At 38.3% G+C, this 14777-nt stretch overlaps 1 non-coding gene across 1 annotated transcript in view; it reads left to right on the top strand.

The window, feature by feature from the left end:
• Positions 1–14777, top strand: part of LOC105089317 (uncharacterized) — a 290748-nt gene that overhangs the window by 235585 nt on the left and 40386 nt on the right. Inside the window, exon 4 of the transcript XR_004131307.2 lies at positions 650–892. This is a non-coding gene — a transcript (uncharacterized LOC105089317). The remainder of the gene's footprint in view (positions 1–649; positions 893–14777) is intronic.

Raw genomic sequence — 14777 nt, 5'->3', positions numbered from 1 at the left:
TGCCCAGCTTGGTGCTGGTTTCTGCGTGCTTCCTCTGAGCCACTCAGTCTTCTATTCGTCGTGGCAGAGCCTTCTCACTGCACGTTGGAGCCCTGTCACTCAACAGAGCTCATGCACACACATTGTGCTACTTAAACCTCAGAACAATCCTATGATATAGGTCTTGTTATTCCCAGGAAATTGTAGCTCAAAAACTATAAAATCGGTAAATTGATAAGGAGAAGAATTTTCAGATGGTTAAATGCTAACCTTGACTGTTCTGTCACATGTTTTACTTTGGGTATTAGAGGCAGATATTGTAATTGAGTGATGTCTACAAAACATGAGAAAACGAATTCAACCATTCTATTTTCCACCACATGGCATCATCAATTTTAAGATATGCCATTATCTGATATGCCACTGAGAACAGAAAAAATACTGTCAGTTAAATGATGTCATTTAAATTATGTTGTTTGTCATCCTCATCTCAATTGCAGATGTTCCAAATTATAAAGATGTGTCTTAGAATTGACAAATATGGTGCTTATTCAACTTTTATTGCATGCCTTTAATGTGTTGGACATTTGCTGAAACATTAATTGTCTTAAAATGATAAGACATAAGAGAGCAAACGCCAAAATATTTACACTACAATGTTTTCCTTCAGCAACCATCAACTGAACTAGAATTTGACCGCGTAGTGATTTATACCACTTGCCTTCGTGTGGTCCGGACAACCTTCGAAAGATGTGAGCTGGTTAGAAAGATCTTCCAAAACCATCGAGTAAAATTTGAAGAGAAAAACATAGCTCTGAACGGTGACTATGGAAAAGAGTTAGACGAACGGTGCCGACGGGTTTCCGAAGCTCCCTCCCTCCCTGTTGTGTTCATCGATGGCCATTATCTTGGGGTGAGTATTCCGCTAAGGAAAATCTTTTCAATTGAACCCAACCAGTGTTGATAGGAATCTACAAGCCTATGACGGGCAACTTGCATCATAACTACTGGCACACTTGCTATTTTTTGGAGTTCAAGCCTAAGGGTTTAAAATGTTTATTTCTACCCCAAGTCGCTACAGTATTCAGCTCTGCAGAAGCATGGTGAGATAAAATCAGCGTGAAATTGTCTTTCTGAACAGGAATACATTTTTAAAATGTTTAGTCGACTTGAGTTTTGCATTGTGAAGCTGGACATGTGGGATAAAAACTATTTTTTTTTTTAGAGCAGGCGAGAAAAACGGAGTGTATGAGATACGTCTTTGTGAATTCTCTAATACCCTATTATTGAACACTCACTTTCTTACTTAATGAAACTAAGATGACAGTCCTGATGTGAAATCAATAAAAGTGGGGCCTGGAGCCAGAATTTTATCTGCTTACTGTTTAAAATTAGTCTTGATTCGGGGAATTTGGAAATGTGAGGCACAAATTCAGGCTCACAGTGAGCAGAGAGCTCCCAGAGCAGCAACAAAGCACGACTGCTTCATTTCTCTTCAAAAAACACTGTGTTAGCATTATTAACCCCCACTGACCTATCCACGTGTTTAATCAGTAAGAAGCCCAAGAAGGGGCTCTGGAACGTGCACTTTGGAAAGAGTGCGAACAAAGAGCCCGTGGTTCAGGGGCGGGACTGACTATGAGATCGCCTATCAGAGAACAAAAAGCAGCTGTCAGCCTCAGATGGACACTTGGGTCTTGGTTGTGTTTTGCATCTGGTCTTCAGCTTTCAGGGGAGGTTAGAAAAATCCAGAGCAGGAAATGCTCATGTTTGTTAAAGGGAGCTTGCGTTCTGACATCCTGTCTAGGGCCATGGCTGTTAGAGGCAGCCTGTCGTCTTATGGAAAGACTCATGCAGAGAAGCCATGATTTAATAGCTCTGACGTTATGCAGTTCTTCTTGTAACCAGAGCTGGACACAAACGAATTCTGAACTAGAAAAATTTTGATTGAAGTATTGAGCCTCTGATATTTCAACACATACCCAGGCTTCCCAGAAAGCCACAACAATGGCAGTGATAGTAATGACAAAGAAATAAACAAATTAAAAAAATACTATACTGCACTCTCAGTTTACACGTGTCATCTCATCTAATCTGCAGGCTAGCCCTAGAAGTCAATGCTGGCACATTGTTTAAGAGGCAAGACAGCCTTGGAGTTAGGCAGCGTTTTTTAAATTCCTGCTCTGATACTTCTCGCTGATTCTGGGCAATTTATAAATCGCTCTGCGTCTGGTTTCCTCATTTGTAAAATGAGAACGATAATAGAACTTTCTTCAGGCTAATTGTGAGGATTTTATGATATATATATAATATAGAGAAGTGATCAGTTCCCTTGCCTGGAACAAAGTATGCTTTTAATAAATAGTAACAATTACTGTCCCTGATTTGAAAAAGAGAGCATGAATTCCTTTGTCCAAGGCCAGGTTTGTCCGACTTCCCAAATCCTTGTGCTTTGGCACACCACCTCAAGGAAAGCCATCTTTGCTAGTTTGTTTGCTGATCTGTTCTTAGCACCTAGAACAGGGTTTGGCACAAAGTTGTTAGAAACATACATTGAATGGATGTAAGAATGTTGCTGTATTGTCTCCATAATCCTTCCTTCTCTCCCTAAGACCTTCTTCCATAAGGAAACAATCTGATAAACTCATCCACACCAGGGAGAAAATCACCAATAAGGGTTGTGGGTATTTGCATTTTAACTCGGGAAAAATTCTTCTGACCATGTAAGGTATTTCTCAGTGTGGAATTTTGGGTTCTGTGAAACTGCACAATTAAACTTAGTAGGCGACTGCTTACTTGTACAAGGGTAAGTTTGACCCCTCTGTCTACATCACCTTTGACCACGCTCATCTTCCTAATTCTCAGTCTAACAGGCTGCAGTGCCTTTCCTGCTATTTGTCTTCCAGTTTCGGGGGTAGAGGGAGCATGCAACAGACAAAGGAGCTAGAGTTCTTTCACAGTTGCTTTTTCTCTGTGAGTACTTTATTTACACACATAGCAGCCTAGAGGCAGAAGAATCACACAGGTGCTACCTTGTTGCATCTGAAATTTGAAGCTAATGCCCCAAATCTGGAGAGTCCAGAGACAGAGGTTTTTTCTTTCTTATTCTTAGAGAAGGAGATTTTTCTTCTAAATTCAAAATAGAGGCAAGCACTCGAGAACAAATACATTGCTGGGATTGAAGAGCTTTTTCCCTGCAGGATTCATGCATCTGAAATGGAAGGATGCCCTCTGCTGGGTTTTGGCACGTGGTGAAGCATAACTTTTAGGGAGGTAGAGAAAGAAGCTGATGCTGGTAGTTTCCTTAACATCTGTACTGTTTTAAACAGTCACTTGAAACCATTTGATTGAGTTTAAATTTAAATGAGTGAAAAAAATCAAGATGTGTGAATCATCTGCACAAATACAGCTGTCTTTAAGGATGGAGAGAGAGAAACAGAACGGGCCAGAGAACAAAGTAGACAGAGACATACACAGAGGCATATGGAGGCAGAGTGTGGGAGACAGTGAGATGGGATGGGGAGAGGCTGAGAACATTTCGCAGCTCCCTTGTTTCACTGCCATCACTGCTATCAGACCCAGGGTGGGTGGTGAGAAGGGAATTTAGTTATTGAACAGAAAGTAACAGGGCTCCATGGGCAAGGATGAAAGGATTGACAAGGATACTGAGCTCTTTTTGCCTGATGATTCTCTTCCCCGGTCAAACTCAGAACTGAAGATGGAAGCGATGAAATAGTCAAGGGAAAGAAATTACTTTAGAAAACAAATATACACTGCCCTGGGATGCTCAGTGGGGGAGCCGGGGAGGGCGTAGGAGCAAGTTCAGCTTGGAACTTGCTTGGGGCAAGTGTCCTGCTCTTTTGGCATCAGAAAACCTTCTTTACACAGAAAGATTGTGTTCCAACAGTTTGGACATAAATTATCTTAGAAATTCCAGTAGGAAATGAGTTAGAAATAGTGTCTTGATTCTGGACCAGTCATAAAACTACGGTTGGAACCCACAAAATCCACACTGGACCTGAACTGTAAAACATTTAGAATGAATCTAAGTGGGGACTCTGGGAACAGAGAGAGGAATGGAAAGGCTGTTGATGTAATGGGGTCTCTTAAACTAGCTGCTTTGAGTTGAGACCGCTTGGTAATTCTATATCTATTTAAAGTAGTGTTTTATTCAATTTAAGAATGAAGGAATTATTATTGAGCATAGCTAGTTTACACACTAGAAATATAGACTCTGGGCATGTTTCTAGGGGCTACTCGCAAAACTTCTCTGCAGAAATGGACCATCCAGGAAGCCTCTGCCGCAGTCTGGATATGGTCAGCTCCAGTAACTTGCTGTCTTTGCTGTGGTCCACACCAGCAAAATTGATGATTTGTTTTCTGCCTTTCTTTCTACAAAATTCTATTCCTAGCTAAAGTCTTTGAGTAAATGTATCTGCTTGTGGTTACTAAATAAGTCATGTGTGAAAGCAGTGAGGGAAAATGGGAAATGTGCTTTTTCAGTTTCTAGCCTCTATACATTGCTATACATTCTATAGCACAGGAAGACATTCTAGAAAGAGATTGGATTGATTACTGAGTGAGACAAACCATAGGATCTGCCAGATATGCTGTTTTCATTTATTTCATTCTGTTTTATTCAGCTTTATTGAGGTATAAATTACATATAATGAAATGTACACATTTACATTCTGTAATTTGATGAGTTTTGACAGGCATGTACACACATGAATCTGCCAGTACATTCAAGACATAGAGCATTTTCATAAGCCCCCAAATATTCCTCGTGCCTTTCAGCAGTCAGTCCCTTCCTCCAGCCTCAGTCTCCTGGCAAACATTGATGTTTTTGTCAATATAGTTTTCTATTCTTCTAATGCCTTTGGTTTTGGTATCAGGATAGTGATGACCTCATCAAGTGAGTCTGGAAGTACTCTGTCCGCTGCAATTTTAATTTCTGGTTCTCTTTAATCCTTGATGTAGAGCATTATATCCATTTTGACATTTTTCTTTTATGTGAAGGACTTTTGTAGTGTGGGTCTGCTGTGGATGAATTCTTTCACCATTTACTATCTGAAAAGTTTCTGTTTCATGTTTATTTTTAAGAGATATTTTTGCTGGGTATAGAATGCTAAGTTAAAAGATTTTTTTTTTTCTTTCAGAACTTCAGAGATGTTGCCCCTTTATTTTCTCACTAGCATTACTTGTAATAAAAAAAGTATCATCATCTTTATCTTTGTTTCTCTGTATATAACATGTCTTCTCTGCCACCCCTAATCTCTCAGCTGCTTTTAAGATTTTCTTTTTATCACCAGATTTGAGAAACTCAATTATGATATGTCTTGGTGTACTTTTCTTCATGTTTCTTTTGTTTGGGGTTCATTGAGATTCTTGGATAATAGTTTTTATCAAATTTGAAAAACTTTCAGCCTTTTAAAAAGCATTATTTGTATTTTCCCTTTTTTCTCTTCTTTTCAGAGGCTTTAATTACATGCATTTCAGCCTGCTTGAAGTAGCTGCATCGCTCACTTCATTTCTTTTTGGATAGTCTCTATTGCTATGTCTCCTGAATCCCTAATCTTTTCTTATATAAGGTCCAATCTTCTGTTAATCCCATCCAGTCTATTTTTTATCTCAGACATTGTAATTTTTGTCTTTAGACATTTAATTTCTTTTAAAAAAAAACGTATTTTCTGTGTCTCTACGTAAACATATTCAATATTTCTTCTAGCTTTTTGATGATATAATAACTTTTAATCTCCTTGTCTGACAGTTCCATTATCTGAGTCAGTTCTGGGTTGTTTTCAGTTGATTGGTTTTTCTATGCATTATGAATCCTGTTTCTGCTTCTCTGCCTGCCTGGTAATTTTTGATTGGATTCCAAATACCTGGTTGGATAAAAATATTCCTTGTTGGGATATTTTTGTATTCCTATAAATATTCTTTAGCTTTTCACTGGGATGTAGTTAAGTTACTTGGAATAGTTTGCTATTTGGGGTTTGTTATTAAGATTTTCTAGGTAGGGCTGGAATAGTGTTCCAAAGCTAATTATTCCCAATTATGGGGACATGACCTTTTGATAACTTTACCCAATGCCCCATGAATTTTAAGGTTTTCCAGTCTGGCTGGTGGGAACAGGCACTATTCCCAGGCCCATCCCCAGACACTGTCCCTTTTAATCTTTTCAGGTGGTTCTTTTCCTGGCCTTGAGTAGTTTCCTCACATGTGTCTACTGATTGTTACTCTACTGAATACAAGCTGGTCCCACTGCCCAGCTCCAGAGTTCTCTGTGAAGCTCTTTACCCCCTGGACCTCTGTCCTATGAACTCTAGCCACCTTAGCTTTCTGGGCTCTCAGGTCTATTGCCTCAACTCAGGGAACCTACCAGGCTCTGCTTAAATTCCCCTTTCCTGTATATAGTTTGGAAAAGCTATCATGATAGTAACCTGGGAAACTGTAGAACTCACTTCATTTACTTCCTGCCTCTCAAAGATCATAGTTCTTCATTGCCTAATGTTCAATATCATGCAAACAATCCATTAAAATCATCACAATTTATCAAAATGAACCATCAGTTAGTCCACTTTTAGGTAATTTAACAAAGTAAAGTGAAATTTGGGGGCTGAATGCCCATGGTATTTATGAATTACATTTTTTTCTGAATAAAAATGATTCCTTTCTACAAAAATGTCCCTAAACAAACAACAGAAATCCCTGAAGCCTTAAAAATTGTTTTTTTCTCACATAGAAAATGTATAGGAAGCTGCTCCTGGGAGGGTATAAAGTTCCATGATGTCACCTAGGGCCACTTTCCATTTTATAGTTCTTAGCACACGTCTTTTATCTTTAAGATCTCCTAATGATTCAAGACGGTTGTTGAAAGTCTTGACACCATGCCTGCATTCCCGGCAGGGTAGGACTGAGAAAGAAAAGGAAAAAAGAGAAGTTCAAATCCTAGCTAAAGGGGTGCCTTTTAAACAGTTCTCCTAGAAATCTCACCCAACTTTGTATTTTATTGTTCACCTTTTTTGCAAAGTAGGCTGGGAATTGTGATCTTCCAGAGGAACACAATGATGTGTTGAAAAGAAAAACAAGCAAATCTTTCTTAGAAGCAAAGAGTGATCATGGATATTGGGTAAGAAGTTAGTGTCTGCCACACTAAACAAGACTGTTTATGAGAAGTTGACTAGAATAAGCTCCTTTAAGCTGTGTGTGTTTTACACTAACTATTTCCTTGAATCAGACAGCTCCCTAGTATTCACTCTGTTAATGAGGGTTGCAGAGACGGTGGGAAGTCTAGCAGGTAAATTTGGTGTTTCTTTATGAGAGTGTGTTATATGAAATAACAACTATTGTCATAAACCATCAGCGTAAATCTTTGTTAGGTCTTGAAACTATTCTGTTTTAAACCTCCTGAAAATGGTTACCATATACTTGTGAGAAGTGGTTTTTAAATGTTGGAGTCTTATGCTTCTTTGCAAATCTGCTGAAAGCTGTAGACCTTCCCACTGTACATGTATAGACAATCTTCTTTACAGTATCAGGGCTTTCTGAGAATTTATCCCTAGGCAATTAACTTTTCTTTAAAAGGAGAACTTTGGAGATGGCCTACTAAAATGAACCCCACTTCTTAGTTGTCTTTGAGTATTTTATCTGGTAAATAACCCACTTCATTACAAGTAATTACTGTCATGTCTTATTTGGATTTTTTGGCATTTAATTGTGGAATAGATGAATTTTAGATCTTTATCTTCTCTTCCTTTTTCTTTGGAAGTCATCTTTTTGGTCATTTCCTTGATCGTTAACAATTTCATCAGAGGTGTGGGTGAGAGAAGGATCCCCTGAGCATTCAAACCTACCTTTTTCTCTTGGATCTTACTTGGTAATAGACACAATAAATGTTCAACCTTCAAGTTTCCTTGTTCAAAGTCATGAAATGTTTGCTCCTGACCTGTTCACTCTACTTCAGACAGTATGGAGTTGGTTGGGGGTGGTTGAAATTTACACTTTAAGGCAGGTTCTTGGAATTTAAATTAAGAAATACTTTGTCATGTGATTGCTTCCTTGTCCTTTTTTCCCTGAATAACTGAGGATAGTTTTTAACAACAACAATAATGACAATGATAGTAAAATCTAACTTGGATGATAAACTCTGCTAAGCGTTTGACACACTTTAAAATGTAAAATTTTAAAATAAAAATGTAAATAGTACCACTCTTATCTCTCTCACCCCAAAGTTTGTTAGAAAAGTTAAGAAACTTAGAGAAGTTAGGAAACCCTTTAAATACCTTCAGATCACAGGTGGCACAGCCAGGATTCAAACGTAAGAATGTCTGGCTCTAGAGTTTGAACTTTTAAAAACTGAGCCATAAAGGTCCTTAACCCTTGTCTCCAATAGCTTTCAACTCCACTCGTTAGCAGTGCATTCACATCTGGAATTGCTTCCTCACTTTAAAACACTCCACTTTCAGGATCTTTCACTTAGCAATGTCCTGCTCTGACCTCCACTTTCTGTCCTTCAGTCCTTCCCCTCTGTCCCTCTGTTGAACTCTCTCCGTCATCACTGGCATTGTTTATCCATTCCCCCTTTCCATTTCTCTCTACTTATAGTCACAATTTTGGTTTCACTTGTTTCCCTACCTCACTGTGTTCAGGAATATAATAATATCCAGTTTGTTATCACTTGCTGGACAAGCTCTGCTGACTTTCCACATTTATCAGTTCTCAGTCCTGTACAACTCCCACTGTTTTTGTTTTTTGTTTTTTTTTTCTCTCTTTTTCCAGCACACCAAGGGCTGGAGAAAATGTCAGAATAATAGCAAAGAAGTCTACAACAAAGTTGTATTATCGACGTCATCTAGGCCCATTATCTAACACTCCTAATAGTATCTTGTTTGTTTTCTATTGTGGTCCACATAACCAACGGCTTTAAAAAATGTTTTCTAATTTCTCCCAAACAGAAGTTTCATTGCTGTCTCCTGTTCCCTCTTTTTCACATCCATTATTATCTTTCACTTTTTCCAGTCTTCAGGTCTATTTACAGCTATAATTTTGTTAATGTTAATTTTTTACAGATATTCTACTTCAACATTAAAAATTATAGCAGAAAAATTCTTCATTTTTAGTTTCTTATTCCAGTTCTCCAGCTTTGATTGATGATCCCACAATTCCCCATCACTCAGACTCTAAATCTCAGTTTTCTTTGACTCCATCATCTTTCTGTTTGTTTCTCGTATCTAGTCACTTGGCGAGATTTACAGCATATCCTATGGAACCTCAATTTCCACATTTTGGGAGCTCCTCCTGAAAGTAGCAGAGCTATGTGGAAGCAGACATCTGGATGGAAGAGTAAGCTCCTTGTCTTACTGGCATGGATGTCAGTCAAGTTACTCAATCTCTCTAAGATGAAGATAATAAAATACCTATGACGGGATGTTTTAAGAATTAAATGGGATAAAGCATAAAAACTCACAAGGCCTGGAACATGGTGCACAATAAGTAATTCTTGCTAATATATTTAAAGCAAGAGCTTTAGAGAATGCTTACATTTAGGGTCTATAGGTGAAAAGAAATAGAGAGAATAAACAGTATTAAGATAGGGTTGGATCACTAGGTCCTGAGAGGAGAAAAGGTGCAGAGTATTATTCTGAGTCCACCTTCACACATTAATGTCTAAGTTCCCTGCTCTGGGGGGGCGGATGCTACACAGTATTTGAACTCTGCATAGTGGCAGTACTTTTAATATGAAGCAAGTATCAAGGTCATGTTTCACATACCAGTTTCATGTGAGCTGATACATGGGCTATTAGAGCTATTCCATCAACACTCATGATGCTTTACCATGAATTTAAACATAAGTATTTAAATAGTGTTATTTAAAATTTTAATACCATATCAATTCCTAATATTTTAATTAACAATGCTATTTGAACATATTAATAAGTTTATAACTTATGAGATTTAAAATTTATTAACAATATACTTATTTCCCCTTGAAATGAAGTGAGACTTATGTATAAGACACTATACTGTGATTATTTTTCCCTTACAATATGAAACTTTGATTTTTCCTCCCTCTCTCTTTTTAATGGTAAATCTAATTTTAACTTTATTCAACTTGGAATGAATTTCATTATATTAAAATGCGAATAGATGATATCTGATTTGGTCTTAATTTCTAGAACAAAGCTGATAAATTTAACATGTGTGCTCAAGGTAGAAGTAGAGTGAAGGAGGTAAATTTCTTACATCATTGTATTAGCAACTCCCCTCTCTCATATCCTTTCATATCAAGACCAAGTTAGGACAGTAGTAAGACAACTATTAAGATGCAGAAGATCTGCTTAATTATTAGTTTTTGTAAAGACAAATGTGGTAGACAGATGCACACAGAAGTTTCATACAAGAGCACAGAATCTTGGATGTGGAAGGAAGCTTAGATGTCATCTTGTCTAATATTCCTCTCTCTTAGTGTAAGAGTTCTTTCTACCATATCTCTGGGCAAAGATGAACAATCTTTGAACACACTCAGTGACAACAACTTCATTACTGTTCAAGCCAACCTATTTTATTGTAGTACTCCTGTAAATATTAGAAAGTTCTTTCTCATGTTGAGAACAAACCTGCCTCTAACTTCCTTCACCCTTTAGCTTTAGTTCTTCTACCTAAAGTTAAAACTGTTAATACAAGTTAAAACTGTTCTCTCATCCTCGTAAGTGAAACTTCTTGTACAAAAATGTTGGCACATTTTCTCCACGGTTCCTCTAACACTTACTCTCATCTCATGTTTTTAGGAGCTTCCACATCATAATTATTCTCCTTAGGATAGATTCTGGTCTTTAAGTGCAGCATCCAAAACTAGAATCAATCTTCTAGGTAATTACCTCCTTGAATAAGACCTCTATTCCTCTAATAATGAAGCCTAGATTTTCTTTAAACATCTGTATCATACAATTGATCATACTGAGTCTGAAGCTAGTTTAAAGTCTCATGTAACTTTCATGTGACTTATTTCTCAAACTCCTAACACTCTTGTGTTTTTCTTATGCATTTTACTAGGTCCCAAGACCTCTTTTACATGGGTGTGTGGTTGCTAGGCAATAATCAAGAACACAAGCAATAAAAGTTTTTGGTGAAATGTAGCCCATGATTTTTGATGACTGTCCCTCTCTTTCTGTAAGCAATTCATTTTGGTGCTAGTATCATTCCTTAGATCAGGAAGCAAAAAAGTTACCAAATGTCTCAAACTTCCATCTCCAGAGAAATATGGCCATGGACTGGAACAAAACACAGTCAGAGTTTGGGCTCTTGATGAAAGTAGCTGTATCAGTTACCTTTTGCTATGCAACAAACCACCCCAAAAGTGAGTGGCTTTAAACAATTATTTTGTAGACTGCAGTGCTGGCTGGGCTTGGCTGAATTGTGGTCTGCTAGTGGCTTGGTTAGAGATGTATGGTCTAGGGTCACCTCAGTCACATATCTGGAAATTGGCTTCTCAGATTTCCTCTTCTCTAGCAGACTAGCTGAGGCATGCTAAATGGTGGCAGTGGGATTTCTAGCAATGAAGAAGCCAAGCCCCAATGGTCAAGCACATTTCCTGTTTGATTTTGTCCTGTTGACCAGAGCAGGTGATGTGGTCAGATCCAGGTTCAAAATGGAGAGAAACCATTGATGGCAGGACCACCCACACCATGTTGTAAAGTGTGCACATAGAATGAGGCATGAACAAATTGATGGCAGTTACCCCAGCAATCTATCAAAGTGCAGAACTTCAGCATCATCTAATCCTGGCTTTTTGCCTGAGTCACGTGTATTCACTGACATTTTCATGTTGGAGGATTGCATACTTTCGATTTAATAAATTTGGTTATGCTTCTAGCACTTCATGTGCCCACAAAATGTTTGTAGAACAGTTGGCACTCAAGCACAGCTGTGTGGGACTAAATCAAAGTTCTAAACACCCTTCAAATTTCCAGAGTCACACACCCCCATCCTGTCACTTTGGTAATCCTGTAGTATCACCACTAGTATCTTGTGATGTTCTTGGTCTGTGGACTAAATCTTTGCCTTTCACGTAACAGATGTGTTTGTCTGTCACTTATTCTCACAGAAGAAATGTAGAAGGACCATGATTACAATTTCTTCATCTCATATTTTGCGTGCTGAAGTTAATTCAATGACATGAAAAGTCATATAGTAGTAAGTGCCTTGAAACCTGTTTATGCACAATTCAACTTTCATGCCCACATTTAGAGTCAATTAAAGAGAAGGAACTCTTGAGATATGCTGGCACTAAGTATTCCTAAATTACAGGCCCAAGGGATAGCTTCACCCATACAGTCTTTCCTTAATATATACCCTGGATTCGTTACTGAGCCAAACTTGGGTCCACTTACCTGTGTGCAGTAAAGCCAATCTATTGACACCAGGTTGTGGTGAAGGGAGGTGCAGTGTTTATTGCAAGGCCAAGCAAGGAGTACAGGCAGCTAATTCTTCAAAGACCTCTCCAGTGGCTTTCAGGGAGGTCTCAGGGTGCCTGATCAGCTTGTAGACATCCTTCTGATTGGTTGGTGGTGAGGGAACTCTGGTATTTTGGGAGTCAACATCATCAATCTTCTGGTTCCAACTGCTCTGGGGTCTACATGCTTGTGGTCAACAGGCAGTTAGCTTCTTCCACCTAGTAGGGGTTTCAGTATCTGCAAAATAGCTTAAGGACATGGCTCAGGATATTATCTATAGACTGAGGAGGATCTAAAGGTCCTTGATTTTGTATTAGGCTAAACTATTATTATTTTGTCTAGCTTGATGGTTTGTTTCTTCATATTCTCACTTCTCTGACTGATTAAATTTGCCCTTTGGAACTCAGGAAAGGCCTAACTGAGGACATTTTTTCTATAAACCAGAGGCAGGCAGAGGCATGGTGAGAGTCTGTCCCAGAAAGTCCTCATAGGGTCCTGCTCAGTTACAGCTTTCATTTTACAAATTTAAATCCATTGTCACATTTGCCCAAGAGTTTGCCACTTTGTTTTTCCTGCTGTAATTTTCTGTGTGGCAGGATACTGATAAGGTGTCTGGTAGGTCCATGGTTTAATTATTTGCATATGTCAAAACCTGAGTCTTAAATTTGGCCCTTTGGACACTATAAAAGTACAAAATACTTGTGTCTATTTGCAACCTGGCTGCAAGTTAAAAGAAGATATAGAACATGTCACCTAATAGAGATCTCCAGGGGCCGATTTACCTACATCTCAATTTAGATGTGGATTGCTAATTATTCTCAAGCTGACTGAAAAGAAAATGTATTTGTACATTATCAGCATTTTCTTATTTGGATTTAAAGTCCTAATGTAAGCATTTAAGATTTTTTTTTTTAATTCTAGAAAATACATAAAAATAAGTTAATGTACCATTTTATGGGCAGGTAAAAATTAATAGAAATTTTAGTAAGCATCCATTTCTGACAGAACTTGAAATCAGTGTCTCAGTAAAGAAGACTGGTTGGCAAGAACTTCTGTTCTTATGCACGTAGGGATTTAGTACCATCTCAACCACCAGAGGGCTCTCACAATATAAGAAAATATATTAAATATTTAAGAGAATAAATAAAAATAGAAGAAATTATTTGTGATACACCTTTTTTTTTTTTTAGTGTTTGATTAAAGTTAAATGTCTTAAACATATGGATTAGAAACAAAATTTCGAATCCAGATTTCCTTTTGAGGAAAGAAAAAAATTAGGAAGAACTGTTTTAAATCGACTATTCAAAAACTTAAAACAAATGTAATTAAGATTTTACTACCTGGGAGGCCTAATCCTGAATCAAACGTTTATGCTATTCGTTTATATTTTCCCTGGGAAAAATGAAAGGAAAGTGCATGTATTTTCTCTGAGAGTTTCCAGCCCTCAGGACCTGTTTATCTATAAACATCTAGTTTGTTACCTTGATATTATATATGATTACAACCGAGCAAACATCTCACGTGGGGATTTGACAAAGTAAATAACTCTTGTGCCAAGTGGCCAGCTTCCTTATGCTCAGGTAGGATTATGGACATTGTGTTGTGGGTTTGTGTTGTTTTCAATCACTCCTTGGACTCCTAGTTTGGTTGAGCTCAGCCCAAGATGCCTCTCTCTCCAAAAACAAAAATTAAGCTAAAGGCCTGACCATATGTTTGGTCCTGATGGTGTTTATTCTCTGGATTAGATTCAAAGAATGAATAGAATGAATAAAATGAAGAAAGCCACCTGTCCAGCAATGAGCCCTGAAGTACGGAAGCAAGGGGCTCATTGCGGGCTTCCTCTCAGGGTTGTCAAGGCCAGTCTTGCAGGAAATCAACAAGGTTCAGTGGCCCCCGGGGCCAGTGCTTAGTGTTTGCCGTGAGTTTTGGCACCTCTCTTAGACTCAAGTGGCTTGTCTGAGACTGAGGAGCCTGAATCAGAATAAGCAGTTAGCAAGTTGTTCTCTGTGGTGCCTTAGAGGGTCCTTCGACCTTGCCTTAGGGGGCACCCGATGAGGGGGTAGGTGGGAGGGATTTCAGGCTGTCTTCCGAATGCCAAACTAAGCCCTCAGATCCACGCACATTACTGTATTCCCATATGATTTCCCTTGAAAGAGTTGAATAAACAAAAAGTTCAGCTGAGGGGCTTGGGAAAACAAAGAAACAAATGTCTAAAGGGGTATTTTTTTCAGCAGTTTTATAATATTTGACTTTCTCTGGAACATAGGCCATACAGGGTGGGAGTGGTGATCTACAACCTCCAGTCTATAGTAAAAGTTGTTGCTCTGAAAGGACTAGAAGGAA

The sequence above is a fragment of the Camelus dromedarius genome, chromosome 1, assembly GCF_036321535.1.
Source record: "Camelus dromedarius isolate mCamDro1 chromosome 1, mCamDro1.pat, whole genome shotgun sequence".
NCBI lineage: Eukaryota > Metazoa > Chordata > Mammalia > Artiodactyla > Camelidae > Camelus > Camelus dromedarius.
The sequence above is the reverse complement of the archived record's forward strand: the minus strand, read 5'-3'. Positions and strand labels throughout refer to the sequence as shown.